This window comes from Panthera uncia (genome assembly GCF_023721935.1).
Source record: "Panthera uncia isolate 11264 chromosome C1 unlocalized genomic scaffold, Puncia_PCG_1.0 HiC_scaffold_3, whole genome shotgun sequence".
Taxonomy (NCBI): Eukaryota; Metazoa; Chordata; class Mammalia; order Carnivora; family Felidae; genus Panthera; species Panthera uncia.
The window spans coordinates 93,025,298-93,044,229 of NW_026057584.1; the positions used below are offsets into that span (position 1 = coordinate 93,025,298).

Genomic DNA, 18,932 nt, shown 5'->3' on the forward strand with positions numbered 1-18,932 from the left:
TTCTAATTTGTCTGTTATGGACATTTCACATAAATAGACTAATAATACAATCTGTGGCCTTTTCTAACTGCCTTCTTTCACTTAGAATGTTTTCAAGATTCTTCCATGTGATACCATGTAAGTATCAACACTTTCTATTGCCATAACATTTCATTGTATGGAATAGATCACATTTTGTTTACCCATTTATCAACCGAGACATTTGTGTTGTTTCTACTTTTTGGATATTATGAATAATGCTATGTTCATCTGTATAAACACTTTTACATTGAATTTATTCTTGTGCAAAATGATTTATCTCTTTCCAAACAAACAGCTACCCAGGTATCCTAATACCACTTATTAAGAAGTCCTTTTCTACCCGAGTGATATGAAATGTCCCCTTTATTATTTCCACTTGTATCTTGGTTTGTTTCTGGGCTTCCTATTCGATTGTTCTGTTTTATTCATGTGGCAGTAGGACACTTTTTAATTATAGAAGTTTTATAATAGTACATGTTTTAATGACTGATAGGGGAAGTCCCTCCTGGCAGTTTTTTTTTTTCCTCCTTTTTTCAGTCTCTTCCTGGCTATTCTTTGTTTTTCCATATAACTGAGTAGCAATTGTCTATCTTCATTTTAAAATAATTTCTTAGTACTTTCCCTGGGGCTGCATTAAATTTAGAAACTAAGTAAGAAGAATTGACATCTTTATAATGTAGAGTTGTCCTATTCAAGTCTACCACTGTAACCTTCAAAAATGTTAGGAAATTATTCTCATATAGGTTTTGCACAATTTTTAAAAAGTTTATTCCTAAGTATGTAATCTTTGTTGTTATTGAAAAAGAACATTAATTGGTTATTGTTTGTGTATATGAGGCCAAGTTAATTTTATATACTGCTATCTTACTGAATTGTTTACTGTTTTAGTTTTACCTGTGATCCCCGAGGGTTTTCTAGCTATTACTACCATTTAAAATGCAAATAGAATTTTGCTTCTTTACCCATTCTCATGCCTCTGATAAATTTCTTAACTAATTATATTTGTTAATATTTCCATCACAATGCTGAATATTAGTGGAGATAGTAGGCACTCACCTTGTTTTCATATATTGTGGAAATACCACTAGTATTTCGCATTAGATAAACTTTCCGGCTTTAGGACTAAGGATTTTTTTATTATTTAGAAAAGGGTCCTGTAATTTGTATTTCCTTGAGTGGGTATGTTTGTTTTATTTTTATCATGAATAGGTGTATTTTTTAAAACAATTTTTGCTTATTTTCATTTTTTTAGAATCTTCAGCAGGCTCCATGCTCAGCACTGAGCCCGACATGGGGCTCAATCCCATGACCCTGGGATCATAAACTGAGCTAAAACCAAGAGTCAGAGGCTTAACCAACTGAGCCACCCAAGCACTCTGTGAACTTTTTTTGGGAAGCTTTTTCAGTATCAATGGAGATACATGATTTTTCTCCTCAAATTATTAAAATGGAGTATCATATTGATAGATCCTAATACTGAACCATCTCTGCATTCCTGAAATAAATCTCATAGGATCATGACATATTACCTAATAATAACAATGATATTATTTAGTACTTTTGTTTCAATATTCATAAGGGGTATTGATTTGTAGTACTTTTCTTTTTATTTTTTACTGTTCTCATCAGGTTAAGAACCAATCCATTTGCTCCATAAAAGGAATTAGGAAGTTATCTATAATTTTCAGTGCTCTGGAACAATTTATATAGCAGTATATAAAGGTTTGAAGGTTCAGTAGAATTTCTCTATGAAACTTGGCTGATGCTTTTTCGGGATAATTTCTTAATAACATTCTTTATTTCTTCTGTGGAAACTAGTCTGTTTAAAATTTCTCACTTAATTTTGGTAATTTGTATTTCCCCAGAATATTATTCATTTAGGCTTTCAAATTAATTGATATGAGGTTTAAGTAGTCTCTTATGAATTTCAAAATTAAAAAAAATTGTTTTCAATGGTTATTTTCATCCTTATTTTGCAAATTTTTGCTTTATTCTTCTACACAATCAAGTTAGCTAGTAATGTCTATTTTAGCAATTAAAAAATTCACAATATAGATTAATTAGGTCCACTGTTTCTCTATTCTCTACCTCATTAATTTCTTTTATCTTTGTCATTTCCTTCCTGTGCTCTCTTCAGGTTTACTCTATTGTTTTTTCAGATTCTGTTTTGAGGTGGAAAGTGAATTTACTTCTATTTTTACAGATGAATCTGTCTACTGCTATGAATTTTCATCTGAACACTATTTTATTAGGATTATTTACAGATACCTATTTTAATGATGCTCTCTCTGTCAATATTGCAAATTCCAGATATTTCAGCCAACTGTTTTTTTTTTTTTTGTTCTGGGGGGAGAAGTTATCATGAATCCTGAAGTTTTGTGGTTCTCTGTTCTTGCTGGATTCTGAACTTCCTACTTGTGCTTCTACCATTTCTTCACCACCCAACTGCCAAAGACGACATCTCCCTTCCTTATGTGCCTTTTTCCTCCACTGAAGCTAGACATTTTGAAAGCTGCCACTCCAAATTGTATGTATTTTTAAATCCTTCTTTACTCCGATGTGAATCCTTTTTTTTTCTTTTAGAATTTTTAGAGTGCACTTAGCCTTCTTTCTGGCTGACTGTTTAGATCAAGTTAGTTCCTCTCTCCATTTTGCCCCTCATCCTTTTTTTTGGCCTTTGCTTGCCACAAAAGTTGTGTAGCAGGCAGAAAAGGAGTGAGTAGGAGAGTTCATATGCTTGATTTGGTATTTTTTCTTTTTACTTAAAGTTATTTTGAGGCTTAAATCTCTCAATTTATGCTATGTCTTCAAGTTTTGTATATTTTTCTCCTTATATTTTTTCCAAGGAAAATTGGGAGACAGTAGTTAGATGGCCACCAATGTCTTCAGGGGAAGCCCTCCTGACCTTTATTTTTTCTAAAAACTTCACTGAGACAGAATTCACATACCATATTATTTGCCCATTTAAAGTGTACATTTCAATAATTTTTAGTATATTCACAGAATTGTGTAGCTACCACCACAATTTTAGAACATTTTCATCACTTCATAAAGAAATCCTGTACAGTTTAACTATTATCTCCTAATCCATGCAACCCCCACCCAGACTAAATAATCACTAATCTACTGTCCATAGATTTCCCTATTCTGCACATTTCATATGAATTGTTATTTGTAGTTGATAGACATTTTGGTTGTTTCCATCTTTTGGCTATCACGAACATGCTGCTAATGAACATTCACGTACAAGTTTTTTTGCGTAGACACACGTTTTCATTTCTATCGGCTATATACCTAGGAGTCTAATTGTTGGGTCAAATGGCAACTCTACTATCCCAAATGGCTATACAGTTTTACATTCCCACTAGCAGTGTAGGAGGGTCCCAATTTGTTTCTGTCCTAGCCAACATTTATCATCTGTCTTTTTGATTAGAGCCATCTCAGTGGGTATAAAGCACTATCTCACTGTGCTTTTAATGTGAATTTCCCTTGATGGCTAATGACGTCGGGTACTTTGCCATGTGTTTATTGGCCACAGGTATATCCCCTTTGGAAAAATGTCTATTCAGATCATTTGCCCATTTAAAAATCAGGTTATGTGTCTAATACTGAGTTGTAAGAATTCTTTATATGCATTTTCCATATACAAGTCCCTTATTAGGTAAATATTTTCAAATATTTTATCCTTTTCTATGGGTTTTCTTTTCACTTTCTTAATGGTGTCCTATAAAATACAAAACTTTCTGACAAAATCCAATTTATCTGTATTTGACACATTTGAAAAACAATTACCAACATTTTATACTCCTCATTAACTAAAAATATATATTAATTCTAACAATTCTGGTAGTATGGACATGTGTTAAAGAACAATGTATGGTCATCTTTGGGCTCAAGAGAAATAAGTCAAAGAAGGCTAATAAGGTTATATTGACTTTTCTGAGGGGTAGAAAGGCAGTTTTTGATAAACTCATTGCGTAAACGAGTCTTCCAGAAGTAAATTTGGCCCCAAAAGACACACACATCAAAAACAGTTTTGAAAATGAGACAGCAAAGCCTAATCAAAGACCAAAGGACCTAGGATAATGAAAATGTACATCTGATGTCATGCAAGAGCAACAAGACTTCTGGTAATACTGGTGAAAAGCTTTATTGTAGATCTCAACAGCAATGTCTGAGAATTACTTAATTTTTTTTTCTCATTTTCTCATGCTCATTTCTGCAACTTTGGGAGAGCCAGACAGCTGTAAGGGGAAAATGATTCTTGCCCTAGGTGTGGGATATACACTATAATCAATAAAAGTTTTATTCTGCAAAGAAGTTTTCTGTCCATTTGGGTATATGAACCAGTTTTCCTAGTGTTTATCATCCCCTTCTTAACTAACAAAATTAAGTTAAACAAAATAAATTTCCCAGAGGCTGGTTAAAATGCAGCCATCTAATCACTTAACCACAAACAAATAAAAGATCATTTTTTTTTGCCAAGCATATGGGCCCTAGTACTATTTGCTTATGTATTCCTAAATTATAGAGACACTGAAGAAAATGCTTTACGACTGGACACCACGTTCACCATTCAGATCACTTAACTTGTATATCAAATAACAAAGAATTAATCCAGAGATCAATTGGTGGAGCACAAACTTAAGTGGCAGAGAATAAGGATAATTTAGTTGCTTACATTTTAAAATGACTCATCTCAAATACCCTACTAAATGAAACAGCTATTGATAATCAATAGATTCAAATTTATTAGCTGAAGAACAGATTCTTTTAATTCTTGGACAAAAACAAGAAAAGGACCATGAATTAAGGCTTAAAAAGGGTTTACTATGTAACAGGTAGGTTCTAAGCATTCCCTTTGAGGCAAGTAATAGAAGTATCCTTATTTTAGAGTTGAGAAAAGTTTAGGTAAGTAGGTTTAGGTTTGCCCAAGGACACACAACTAGTGAGTGGTAAAGCAAGGATTTTAAATGAGTAGTCTGGCTGTAGAGTCTATGTGCTTAATCACTTTGATAGATCACCTATTTCTCTGTGATAGTGTAATTTTTAAATAGTCTTCTACATTCATAATTGGTTTAACTGGCAAACATTACCATCTATTCTTATTTCTTTCTTGTCGAACAGAGTAGGTCAAGTCTGGTTCATATACTCTAGAATATAAAGCCAGTAAAAATTCAAATAAACAAACAAACAAACAAAACCCCACAACACAGCATCCATGGTAAAATCTGCAGAACTTGGTAAGTGACTGGATTGGGGGAGACAGAGAAAATAAATGTGATGCTCAAGTTTCTGGCTTAAGCAACTGGTTTTATAAAGTTGAGGTTTGTTATGATCATGATTTGCTGTCCCTTTGCACATTCTTTGGCTTTCATGGCAGGGAAATCCCAGAACTGAACTGTCAGACCTCTTACCTACCTGAGCTGGTTCCCTATGTGGAAACTGTTCTCCTAGCAACAAGGAGGTAGGTAACTCCTTATTCCCTCATCTCTTTCTTCTAACAGGTCACCAATATTCCCTTTGAATAGGGGGCTCTTTTAAACAGTGAAAATATAAATTTAAAAAGAGAGTGAAAAAAAAAAAAAGAGAGACAAAAAAACGATACCCAGAAATAAACTCTGAATTGAGACCAGTAGATGATTCTTAGGCATGGTTTAGCCTTTCAGTGAGAAGGAGCTGTTATGAATACCTTATCAGTTTAGACATTTAATTAAAAAAAAAAGAATTTATTTTTTTAAAGGGAAGATATAATAGCTGCATCCTGATATACTCAGGGACACTGCCCTGCTGGTGTCATCAGGTTTACCATTCTTGGCAGTACTTCAGGCGACAGTGAGCCCCTAACCCCCTGCCTGCAGTAATAGAAAGATCACATTGTACGGGTCACAAGAAAAGCTTGTGTATGTGCATGCGTACACACAATATAATTATCTATCTCTGGGAATAAATCAAGCCACTGTAAATATGACTCCGGAGTTTAACAGCACCTAAAGTCTATGAGTGAGTATACTGGGCCATAGCTGGACCAAGTCTGTAAAGAGAAGCAGGACTGCTAAACTATAGCAGGGATTACCAGACAATGGGCTGCAGATCACTGAGACACTGCTGAGTTACAGCAAGATCTATATCCCAAGCATGTCACTACTGACTTTTCTGAAATTAAAAATAGATTCTTTTATACTTGCAAAAGTTGAGAACATCATCTTAAAAGTAAGTACTAGAGCCAGGAGTGCCAATACCAACAAGGGAGAAACCATTTTGCTCAGGCTTACATATTTGATTGTTTCCTTCCCTACAACAGGTATATTCCTATGAGACCATCCAACCAACCACCCTGCTTACCAAACAACCTTCTAATTAGAATTTGGCTAGGTCATGCAGGTTATCCTGGAGAGAATGTGTGGGTAATGCTGACTGAAGCAGAACTCAACTTTAATCAATTAATAATCTGACACTTGGATTTATTCATTCTCTGTAAACTTTATTAACATATATGACCTGAGTACTTGCTTTACTTTATGTGAGTAAAGCAAAAGCAAAAACAAATTTATGAGTTTCCAAAGTTGAGGTCCCAACACTAGCATTGGCATCTTGTGAGGTCTGGGGAGTACCACTCATACTCCTGACTTCTCTTTCTATAGAGGCAACAGGCAAAATATTATCAAGACCTTTACACATATCCTAGGACAGTATTCAAAAACAACTGCCCAGTTTACAAAAACAGAAAAAAGAAATCTAGTATTCTACTTCCTTAAATAGTGTTTCCAGCTTAGGGAGAGTGGATGTTGAAGAGAACCTTTCAGATAAAATGAAACTCAAGAGTGATACCTGAATCATAAATTATTTAAGAAAGTGTTCAATTTCACTATTTGTATATTTGCAATTAAATTTCATGGGCCAAGAAACTAATTTATTCTTATTGTTGAACCTACAAAGAATCTTCAGTTAGTCCTGTGCGATAGTTTGTGATAACATAAGTTAAATACTATTAAAGGATATTTTTAACTTTGCAAAAAAAACAAACAAAAAAATGGATATACCCATGAAAAATAAGCAAGGAAATAAATAGGTATTTCACAGCAAAGAAATTAAAGATTTTTGATTAAAGAAAACCAGTTTCAGAAAATAGCACTTTCACTGGCAAGGACAGAAAAGAACTCTGCCAAGTGCAGGGAGGGCCCAGAAAAATGGGGACTTTCATACACTGTTGGTGGGAGTGAAAAATGGTCCAAAAGCTTTGGAGGTTAAATGCAGCAGTATATATCAAAAACCGTAACTGAACATATCGTTTGATCCAGGAAGACTACTTAGAGGAATTTTATCCTAAAGAAAAAACTACAACATATATCATAGTACAATTTAAAAAAGTGAAAAACTGTACACACTGCAGGACTGGCCGGGCAAATGTAAATACATTCAATAAGCTGGAGAAATTCCTTTATTGGCAGCCTTGATGACGGTGATACATATAGGTGTAAAAAAAAACCAGACCAAAAAACAGCATGTACAAAATAATCTGATTCTTTGTTAAAATAAAACAAGGAATTAGTTATTAATTTAGTGATAACCACTTGGCCAAGAAATGCAAAAAATACATTTTCTAAAGCCGGGAAGGATACATACCAAATGTTAACAATGGTTTTCTCTGGATAATAATAGTTTTTAGTGGCTAGTTTTCATTCTTTTTATTTGTATTTCCCTACTGGTCTTCTAAAATGTATATTAGATATTTGTTTATAAAAATATTAATAAAAACCTATATGCTATTATCTATACTTGTGGGAAATGTGACTCTTTCAGACTCACCTTATTGTCCTCTCAAAAATACGTTGCACATAGTTAGTAAGCAACTGTCCACAACTACCTTACTGCTGAGGTAGAGGTACGAAATATAAACGGAAACACACAATAAAGAGCCAAATGGTAAGCATTAACAATTATTTTAAGGCTAGTACTACGTAGCTAGCTTATTTTAATGATTGGTCTTTGTTCTCTGTACCAGAGTTATAAAAGTATTCCACTTGGCTATGGGTACTTTCTCCACCCAGCCTCAGTTTATTTTAAAGATAGTTATGGCTAATATTTATTGAGTGCTGAAAAAGTAACTGTTATGATTTTATATCAATTACCTTGCCCCCAATTTAAGATAGCTAACAAAGTGCCAAAGAGTGTACCATAAAATCACTCATGGAAAGGAAGACATATGTTAACTATCAAAACAGCTAATACAGATACCTCATTGAGGATTGAGTCTGAGTGTTAAAGCAGTAGGGGCAAAAGGAGAACAAGACAGACATGTAGTTCTCATTCTCCGAAAATGAGAAAATGTGCCAAATCCTTCAGAACAGACCGAATTTTTCTTTTTTTAAATTAAAAGGCAATTCGAATACTTCCTTTGGCAGAGCATAAAGAAAAATTAGATTATATGACCCCTACACAACAATGACACATTCATGAATTATTCTCCTTGCTAAGGATTCAGGGTAGCCAAGTATCGCCCTGTAGACTACTTGCTGTTGTAAGGGATAAATGAAGGAATCAGGTTGTTTATCAGCCAAAACAGCCAAAACACTTGAATACAAGATATTTCTACCAATCACTGCCATAAGAGAATGACAGAGAAGATGACCATATAATTTTCTGTCCAAACTAGAAAGAGTGAAAGGGGGCATATTATTTTTTTAATAAGGCAATAGGTGTAAACTGGTACATATGGTCACCCTAGTTACCAACCTAACAGCAAGCGGTAAGGGAAGAGATAAAAGGTAGAGCTCATTTCCACAAGAAATTAAATAAAATGAATAGTGAACACTTACTGCAGTTGAAATAGGAAGTTTACTTTTCTTAAGCTGAATTTGCCTCAGCCATACAAGGTTAGTTTATTAAACATTCTTGGCTTTGAAAAGATAGATGCTAAAATATAGCACTAAGGTTGAGACAAAAAGGTGAAAACACCTAGCCACTTAGAATCTCAACTGTTCAACTGTTCAGGTCATCTTCAGGAACCTGAAGGTGTACATAAACCTTAAATGGAAAGTTTTATGAAACTAAGGAGATGAACTTTTTCAAAAGTCTAGATATTCTAAGTGATCTCCCAATTTTCAACAAATTGTATAAAAACTGGTAAATGTGAGGTCAATCTCCAGCAAAATTATAAACTGAATTATTAGAAGAAAATCAACTAAAAAAAAAAAACAGAAGAAGAAAATACCACACGATCTCTAATTACTAAGAACTGGCAAGGACAGAGTAAATCATATAATAATAACCACGTTTTTTGCTAGAATACTATAGTAGACTATATGCTTTAGGATTTCAAATAAGTTAATGACCAAATATGCTATGGACGCTTTGGGGATGATGGTCAAAGATAGCTAGAAAGATAAAATATAAAAGCTAATATTCACTTTTGGACTAATTGTTTAAAGTCCACAAACCTTAAAAATCTGTTATTTCAGACTCTCCCAAACCCTGGATGCCTTATTTCCACAAACAGCCACTAGGCATCCTCTGTGAAGATAAAGAAATAAAACTGATAAAAGACGAATTTCATTATAAACATTTTACCATATGATGTCTGATGGCCCATTCCTCTTTAAAATGAAATATCCTCAATTTCTTTAATCATTTTCTCTGATATGGTTTCTAGACTTTTGGTCTAGCCATCCTGGTGACCATTCTTCTAAACTAACTTTGTCAATTTTTCTTTTAGAACTTGGTTACCTTTAACTGAATAGATGTGTCCACAATGGTTGTCAATACTAGAAAGATATCTGCACTAAACAAAAGCAATGGCTACAAGTGGATTAATTTATCAATTATCACTTTACTGTTTTATACAAAGTTGACAGTTTTTTCTCATGAACTGAATCTAATCATCTTACCACTTAAGCAACTGATTTTTTCTTCCTTTTTTTTTTTTTTTTAAAGTTTATTTACTTATTTTTGACAGAGACAGAGACAGCATGAGTAGGGGAAGGGCAGTGAGGGAGAGAGAATCCCAAGCAGGCTCCTGTTGTCAGTGCTGAGCCCAACGCAGGGCTCAAATTCATGAAACCATGAGATCACGACCTGAGCTGAAACCAAGAGTTGGATGCTTAACGGACTGAGCCACCCAGGCACCCTAAACAACTTTAAAGCAAACTTTATCTAGAGGCAGAAGTAGAACCAAAAGATAAATGGAATCAAGGATTTGGCTTACAAAAGAGAAAAATTTCTTACATCTACAGTTGTCCTGTAATGGAACAGGCCATTTCACAGTGTATAAAGTACGGAGATTCCTGATATCAGAAGCATTCTTCAATAATCTGGTGGGGGGTGATCACCTGAGAAGATCGCTTGTGTATTAGTCAGGCTATGCTGTAACAATTAACACCTATAACTCATAGGATTAACAAAAACTTCTGTTTCACTTGCAGTACCCATTTCATACCAGTTAGGTGACTCTCTACAACAGATGTTGGGGCCCGCTGCCCATTTTGTATGTCCTTTGACCCAAAGTGGCTTCTTCATTTTTCAAGATTTATGAAAACTACATAAAACAACCAAAAAGAATGCGTGACAGCAACGGTATGTAGCCTGCAAATCCTAAAATACACACTATCTGCCCTCCATGTAGTGACTCAAGAGATTCACGCTATTTCCACCTTGTGCCTTGCTTCCTTCCCCAAGTGTCTTGGCCATCTCAACACCTACCCTCCGTGACAGTCTCTTCTGCCCACCCTCCTAAATGATTCATGTGGCACCACTTAACTACAACGGGGCTGGGAAGTGTTCTGTTCCTGACATCCAAGGAAGTAGTATAATACTGGTATGGGAAAGCACCACACATCTCCACCACAACTCACTTATTTTATTCTAACTCAAAGATTCCATGGTTCTAAATATTTCAACTATAATTTTCATTTCTAGTATAAATCTTAATGAAATGGTTTTAAAATTGATTTAGAAAGAAATGTATCATATCACAGCTGGTGGTAAAGTAAAAATGCTCTCTGTGTGAGTTAGAACTAAGACAAAGAAACCTAAATAACTTCTGCAGCATGTCTGGATTAAATTCTTTAGTTTACACAGCCTTCAATTTTTAGTATGCCCACAATGTTACTAATGATTCACAAAAACTTGAAATTTTAAACATTAAATTATTTGGAGCAGAAGAATTGATAGGTCTTGCAGAAAAATATGTACATGTACTGACTTTGTAAATAAAAATAAAGTAAGTCCTATGCCATCACTGCAGGGAAAACTTGGTAATTTGGTCATTTCAAAATCTCAACACTTTCCACTGAATTGATTTAATAAGTTATGGAACAGCTGCAAGCTGAATTACACATGATGATAGCAAAATATTTTATAGATTGTTCAGCCATATCTACTGGGCATACTAAACGATGTAAATTGCAGTATCTTTTTTTTTCCTTTCATTTAGCAAGTGAGTATTTCATTACTTGGTATGAAGACTCATTTACACAAACATATCAAGCTTTAAAAACTTAGCTCATAGTTCAAAATAAGTTTTAAAAAAATCCAGATAAGTCAGCATACCTGCATAATAGCAAACTATATAAATACGTTGAAAAAATTTTAAAGCTTACACTAAAGATCAAATGACAGGAAAAGAAAGAAAATTAATTATATCAGAATATGTTACATTAGGAAGACTGAAAAATAATTCTAACAGTCTATATCTCACAAGGAAATTAAAACTAAGACTGCCTTTTTATAAGATATTAATAATCAATTATCAATATACATAATGAGGAATAAGGTAGAGAAATTAAATAAGACGAACTAAAACATATAAACTTCTTTTTTTTTTTTTAATTTTTTTTTTCAACGTTTTTTATTTATTTTTGGGACAGAGAGAGACAGAGCATGAACGGGGGAGGGGCAGAGAGAGAGGGAGACACAGAATCGGAAACAGGCTCCAGGCTCCGAGCCATCAGCCCAGAGCCTGACGCGGGGCTCGAACTCACGGACCGCGAGATCGTGACCTGGCTGAAGTCGGACGCTTAACCGACTGCGCCACCCAGGCGCCCCTAAACTTCTAAACAAAGCTCACTAACATTATTATGAGAAAGCTAAAATCTTGAAATAAATTTTAGTTCCACATTTCAGAAAGATAAAATGCTGTCAGGAATACTTCAAACATTCATTGGGACAGATCTTGCAACCAACTAGTGATAAGAGACAATCAACTACTAAACAACTGTCTAAAATATTAAATTGCAGATAGTAAACAGGCAGACTGTAGTTTTCAAAGGTAGGGAAATGCAAAGGTCAAAAGGACTCAGCACTACTTAAGTATCTAAGTCAAAATCTTATGGAAAAAAATACAGAAATCAAAGAATTCAGAAGAAATACAAGAGGAACCCGGTGATTTTTCTAACATTTCAAAACATTTCAAGGAATAAAATATCAAATATATTAAGGAATGAAAAAAAGAATGACAAGTAACATATTTTGTGAAATCTTGAACACCAGTGATAAAGGGATCTTAGTTTTAAGATTACATTAGGCAAACACTTTGAAAATGGAAGATTAAAATGTAGTGATCTCTTAAGTTTTGTTTAGCTGTATTTTGACTTTCAGAGAAATAAATCTGTAAAGAAAAGCTCTGCTAAAGATGTCAATTAAGGTCATAGTACATAAAAAGAATTCAAAATATTTTTTAAAATGTGACTATCATTTTAAAGGTTTTTAAAATACATTTAGCCACCTTAAAAATAGAAAATACTGACCAAATCATGGACTCTGGTTTGATAATCCTAATGCCCAGTGTGATGGTATTAGGAGGTAGGGTCTTTGGGAAGAGCTTAGGTCATGAAGTCATAATTCATGGAGGTTTCATGAATGGGATTAGTGCTATTATAAAAGAAACCCCACAGAACTCTCTTTTTGTTGAGCTGGTATGCTTTGGATTTCCAAAGCTTAAAATTAAAGAAGCAGAAGACTAATCAGAGATAAAGAGTTCAAAGACCCTTGGTATTGTTTGGGAAGTAAAATTAGACAAAATGATATATTTATGTTAAATATGCACAGTTGCGTGTCTGGGTAGTTTAGTCAGTTAAGTGACCAAATCTTGATTTCAGCTCAGTTCATGATCTCACAGTCATGTGATCTCATGATCATGGGATCAAGCCCCAGGTTGGGCTCCATGCTGGGCATGGAGTCTACTGGGAGTTCTCTTACTCCCACTTCCTTTGCCCCTACCCTGCTCACACAGTCTCGCTTAAAAAAGTAAATATGCATATTAAAAAAGGGTAACTACTAAAATAAATAAATAAGTTCCAAATTAATAAAGCAAAAGTAAAATAAAAGGCACCCCCCCCCCCAACCAAAAAAAAAATCCAGAAGTAAACCAACAAAAAATACTACCTTAGGGTAACTATGTTGCTCATTGACATTGCAGAACAAGTGGGACAAAGACACTTTTCTTAGACTCCGAGTTCTGGGTCTTTGAGCTAGAGCCAAGTTGGGTTTAAATCCCTGATTAGGAAAGAAAAAAGGCGGAATAAGCCTAGGTTTTAGTCTGTTTTATGTTACTCAATCTTTAAACTGTGGCACCTTTTCTACAACGGTAAAATACATTTCTATATAAAGCTACAGCAATATGATCTAGTTATATAGGTAACTGATAAAATCATAAGATCCAGAGAACCTAAGCAGAGGAATTTTAATAGTTTTTTCCCCTCTGAAATCTAGTGAGTTGCTCCAACATGACAATTTTGATTTTTGGTTGTTTTTTTGTTGGTTTTTTTTTTTTAATATTTTTATTTATTTTTGAGACAGAGCATGAGCAGGGGAGGGGCAGAGAGAGAGGGAGACACAGAATCTGAGGCAGGCTCCAGGCTCCGAGCTGTCAGCACAGAGCCTGATGCGGGGCTTGAACTCACAGACTGTGAGATCACGACCTGAGCTGAAGTCGGACGCTCAACCGACTGAGCCACCCAGGCGCCCCTGATTTTTGTTTTATTAAAGAATTTGTTAATGATTCTGTCTCTGCAACTAAGAAGGAACTTAAGTTTCTTGTTTTTTCATACCTAGTATTTTACAAAGAACCTGAAATACAGTATGTATAAGAAATGATTATTCAACTGTTCCTCCTGACCACAAATTACTATGATTTATGTGTCCTATCTTTTAAAAAACTGCTTTATTGAGATATAATTCACATACCATACAGTTTACTCATTTAAAGTGTCTAATTCAAGGCTCACCTTTACCACAACCAATTTCAGAACATTTTCATTACCTGAAAAAGCAACTCCATTTTCCTTAGCCATCATCCCCTAATTAGGAACTACTAATTTACTCTATGTCTCCAGAGTTTACCTATACATTTCATATACATGGAATCACATTAATATGTGGTTTTTTGTGACTGTTTTCTTTTACTTAGAATGTTTTCAAGATTAATCTATGTTGTAGCAAGAATTTCATTTTTGCTATCATATAATCTTCCACTGTATGGATACACCACATTTTGTTCATTCATCAGTTGATAGACGTGTTGTTTCCACTTTTTCACTATTTCAAATAATAATGTTGTGAACACTCATGTATAAGTTTTCTGTGAACTTACATTTTTTCTTTTGGTTATATACCTAACAGTAGAATTCCTGGGTCTATGGTAACTCATGTTCAATCATTTAAATGTTTACCCATTTGAGGAACTGGCAGTTTTTCAAAGCGGCTGGGCCATTTCGATAACCACGGTGGCAGAAGATTCTAGTTTCTCCACATCCTCAGTAACACTTGTTATTATCTGATGTTTTGATTATAGACAGTTAAGTATGAAGTGGTACCTCACTGTGGTTTTGATTTGCATTTCCTTGATGGCTGAGGTTGTCTATTTGCTTTTCAAATTCATTCCTGAATGCAACAGCAGGGTTATGTCATCAGCACAAAGGAGGATATGGATCATTTCACATTTGTATTAATTTGCTAAGGCTGCTGCAACAAACTACTGTAACTGGGTAGCATAAACAACAGAAATATATTGTCTCATAGTTCTAGAGGCTAGAAGTCCAAATTCAAGGTTGCTGGCAGGTTGGTTCCTTATGAGGGGTCTATTCCAGGAGTCTCTCCTTGACTTTTGATGGCAGTCTTCCTGTTTACATGGTGGTCTCCCTGTATAACCTCTATCTCCAAATTTTACCTTTTGTAAGGATATCAGTTATGTTGGATTAGAAGCTCATCATACTCCAGTAGGACTTCATCTTAACTATTTCTGCAATGACTCTAATTCCAAGCAAGGTTATGTTCTGATGTACCGGGGGTTAGCACGTCAACATAGGAGTTTTACATTGTGGGTGGGGTTACGATTCTACCCATAATAACGTTAAAAAAAAAAATTACGATTTACAAAAGGTGATATGGAAGGAAAGGACATAGCTGTGTCTTAGATTTCCCTTTAAAATTAGATTTTGCTCTGTCAAAATGCCTTTTCCATGGACCACGATTCCTACTGATACAGCTAGGAACATTTTCCAGTAAAACAAAAGCCTCAGATCTTTACTGTTATCAGATGGCTTGGCTCATAAACTGTTCCTCTTCACAGAATTGTAAGGAAGCTAATATAAGTGGAGGTTTTCTTAAAGAAATGTTATTCTTAAAAAAGGATATATTCCAATTTATTTATTTTTTGTTTATTTGAGAGAGAGAGAGAGAGCGCGCGCAAGTGGGGGAGAGGGCCGAAGGAAGAGAGAGAGAAACTTAAGCAGGCTCTACACTCAGCACACAACCAGACATGGGTCTTGATCCCACGATCCTGGGATCATGACCTGAGCCAAAATGGAGAGTCAGAGGCACAACCAACTGAGCCACCCAGGCACGCCCAGGAACCTCTACATTTCAGAAGTTTCTGGCAGTACATTGGCTTTCAACTTTTTCATCTATTGTTTTATTTTCATTTGTACCTTGGTGAATGTTAATTTCATCTGAAATACAAATGTCTTTCATACAACACTGTTAAGTTTTGAAGACTAGAAACAAAAATGAAAACGTTTTTAAACAAATATTGAACTTCTTCCAGATGTGAAGCTTAAAATATTTATGAAATAGTCAACTGATAAGGACATCAGAATTGTAGTATCAGTATTCCTTAGATGACCGATACTTTCAACCTTAATATGACTTAACTGTAAACTTGGGAAATCCTAAAAGTTTATAATGCATCTTAAAAACGGCTTTACCAATTAAGACAGAATACTAATTTAGACTAAAAATGTGTAATTATAATATGCTCTTAGATTGGTTTATTGACTGAAGAGTAAAGTTAATGTCTTAAAAAACACATACAACATATATTTTCCAATGTCTAACTCAGTCCTCTGAAAATGTGAAACGGAATAGTATCTAATTATATTTCTGATATACAGCTTCAATTGTTGCTGAGGAAAAAAATACCAGTACTCCTCATTATATTATTACTTTGTGAAGCATCTATATTTAGGCTTCCAGGTACATGTACAGCACATTTTAACACAGTTAAGTATCATTAAATAATAACGGCATCTGATTTTTTAAAAGTAGTGCTTAAAACAAAGCCAAACAAATCCATGATATTAACAAAAAACACCTCCAACTCAACAAGAAAATGCCACTAAAAAATGGTCAAAGCACTTAAATAGAAATTTCTCCAAAGAAGGTATACAAAAGATAAGCCGTGAAAAGATGCTCACCATCACAAACTAGGGAAATGCAAAGAAAAGCCACAAAGAGATACCACTTCACACCTATTAGGGTATCTACTATTGAAAGATCAGAAAATAAGAAGTTTTGTGAGAATGTGGGGAAACTAGAACTCCTGCGAATTGTTAGTAGAAACGTAAGACGGTGCAGGCACTGTGAAAAACAGCAAGGTGAATCCACAAAAACAGAAAAACAGAATTATTATATGATCTTGTAATTCCACTTCTGAGTATATACCTAAAAAAACTTGAAAGTGGGTTCTAAAAGAGGTATCTATATACTCATGTTCACTGCAGCACTATTCGTAGTAGCCAAAAGCTGGAAACAACCCAAATGTCCAGCAACAGATGAACAAACACACAAAATGTAATATATACATCAACAGAGTATTACTCAGACTTAAAGAAGGAAATTACCTACAATTTTGTTTTTCTTTTTCAAGACTACTTTGGCTATTCAGTGTCTTTTGTGGTTCTATACAAAATTTAGGATTATTTGAGTTCTGTGAAAAATGCTGTTGGTATTTTGATAGGGATTACATTAAATCGGCAGATTACTCTAGGTAGTATAGATTTTAACAATATTTGTTCTCCTGATCCATGAGCATGGAATATCTATCCATTTCTTTGCATCATCTTCAATTTATTTCATCAATTCCAGAGTTCATGTTGTATTATAAACCTGTAGTAATCAAAACAGTATGGTATTGGTACAAAACCAGACATATACATCAATAGAACAGAATGGAAAATTCAGCAATAAGCCCACATTTATATATATGGTCAGTTAGTCTTTGACAAAGGAGGAAAGAATAAGCAATGGGAAAAAGACAGTCTCTTCACAAATGGTGTTGGGGAAACAGGAGAACTACATGCAGAAGAATGAAACTGGACGACTTTCTTATACCATATACAAAAATAAATGCAAAGGGTTAAAGACCTAAATATGAGAGCTGAAACAATTAAAGTCCAAGACAAGCCCAGGTGGTAATTTCTCTGACATTGGCCACAGCAACAATTTTCTAGATATGTATCCTGAGGCAAGGGAGACAAAAGCAAAAATAAAACTGTTGGGGATGCCTGGATGGCTCAGCGGGTTGAGCCTCTGACTTCGATTCAGGTCATGATTTCATAGTTTGTGAGTTCAAGCCCCGTGTTGGGCTCTGTGCTGATAGCTGAGAGCTTGGAGCCTGTTTTGGATTCTGTGTCTCCCTCTCTCTCTCTGTCCCTCCCCTGCTCATGCTTTGTCTCTCTTTCAAGAATAAATAAAAAACATTAAAAAATTAAAAAAAATTAAAACAATGAAATTGTGCCATTTGCAGTAACATGGATGGAGCTAGACAGTATAATGCTAAGCAAAATAAATCAGAGAAAGAAAAATACCATGATTTCACTCATACGTGGAACTTAAGGAACAAATAAAGTTTAAAAAAAGAGAAGACAGACAAACCAAGAAAAAGACTATTCATGCGACTCTTGATCTTGGCATTGTGAGTTCGAGCCTCATGTTGGGTGTAGAGATTACTTAAAAATAGTATCTTTAAAAAAGAAAGAAAGAAAGAAAGAAAGAAAGAAAGAAAGAAAGAAAGAAAGAAAGAAAGAAAGAAAGAAAGAAAAAGAAAGAAAAGACTCTTCTCTAGAGAGAACAAACTGATGGTTACCAGAGGGGAGGTGGGGGATGGGTGAAACAGGTGGGGATTAAAGAGTACACTTATCATGATGAGCCTTGAGTAACATATAGAATTGCTGAATCACAATATTGTATACCTACAACCCATAGAACAATGTATGTTAACTATACTCAAATTAAAATAAAAACTTAAAAAAAAAAAAAGGAAATTCTGACATGTGGATAAACCTTGAGGATATGATGCTAAATGAAATAAGCCAGTCACAAAAAGACAAATACTGTTATGATTTCACTCGAGGTACCTACAGCAGTCAAATTCATAGACATAGAAAGTAGAAGGCTGGCTGCCAGGAGTTGGGGAATGGGGAATTATTGTATAACGGGTATGAGTTTCAATTCTGCAAGATGAAGAGTTCTTGTGTTGGCTGCACTACATGAATACACGTTACTGAACATTACTGAACTGTACACTTAAAAATAGGTAAGATGGTAAATTTTATGTTACATGTATTTTACTACAATAAAAAACAAAACCAAAAACCTGCCAACCACTCACAGTTTCAATATATTTCTGTTGCAGGTTT

The 18,932-nt window shown here is 34.6% G+C and overlaps 1 protein-coding gene across 14 annotated transcripts in view; it reads right to left on the bottom strand.

Annotated features, from left to right (window-relative positions):
- Positions 1 to 18,932, bottom strand: part of R3HDM1 (R3H domain containing 1) — a 205,344-nt gene that overhangs the window by 158,151 nt on the left and 28,261 nt on the right. Inside the window, exons 2-3 of one of the 14 annotated variants that reach the window (XM_049615696.1) lie at positions 13,402 to 13,512; positions 9,462 to 9,534 (exon numbers count right to left, since the gene is read on the bottom strand). The exons of 11 other annotated variants lie outside the window; for them this stretch is intronic. The gene's annotated coding sequence lies outside the window, so the exon portion shown is untranslated. Of the gene's footprint in view, positions 1 to 9,461; positions 11,381 to 13,401; positions 13,513 to 18,932 lie in introns of those variants that run through there. 2 more of the 14 variants (XM_049615694.1, XM_049615697.1) reach the window with 2 other exon arrangements.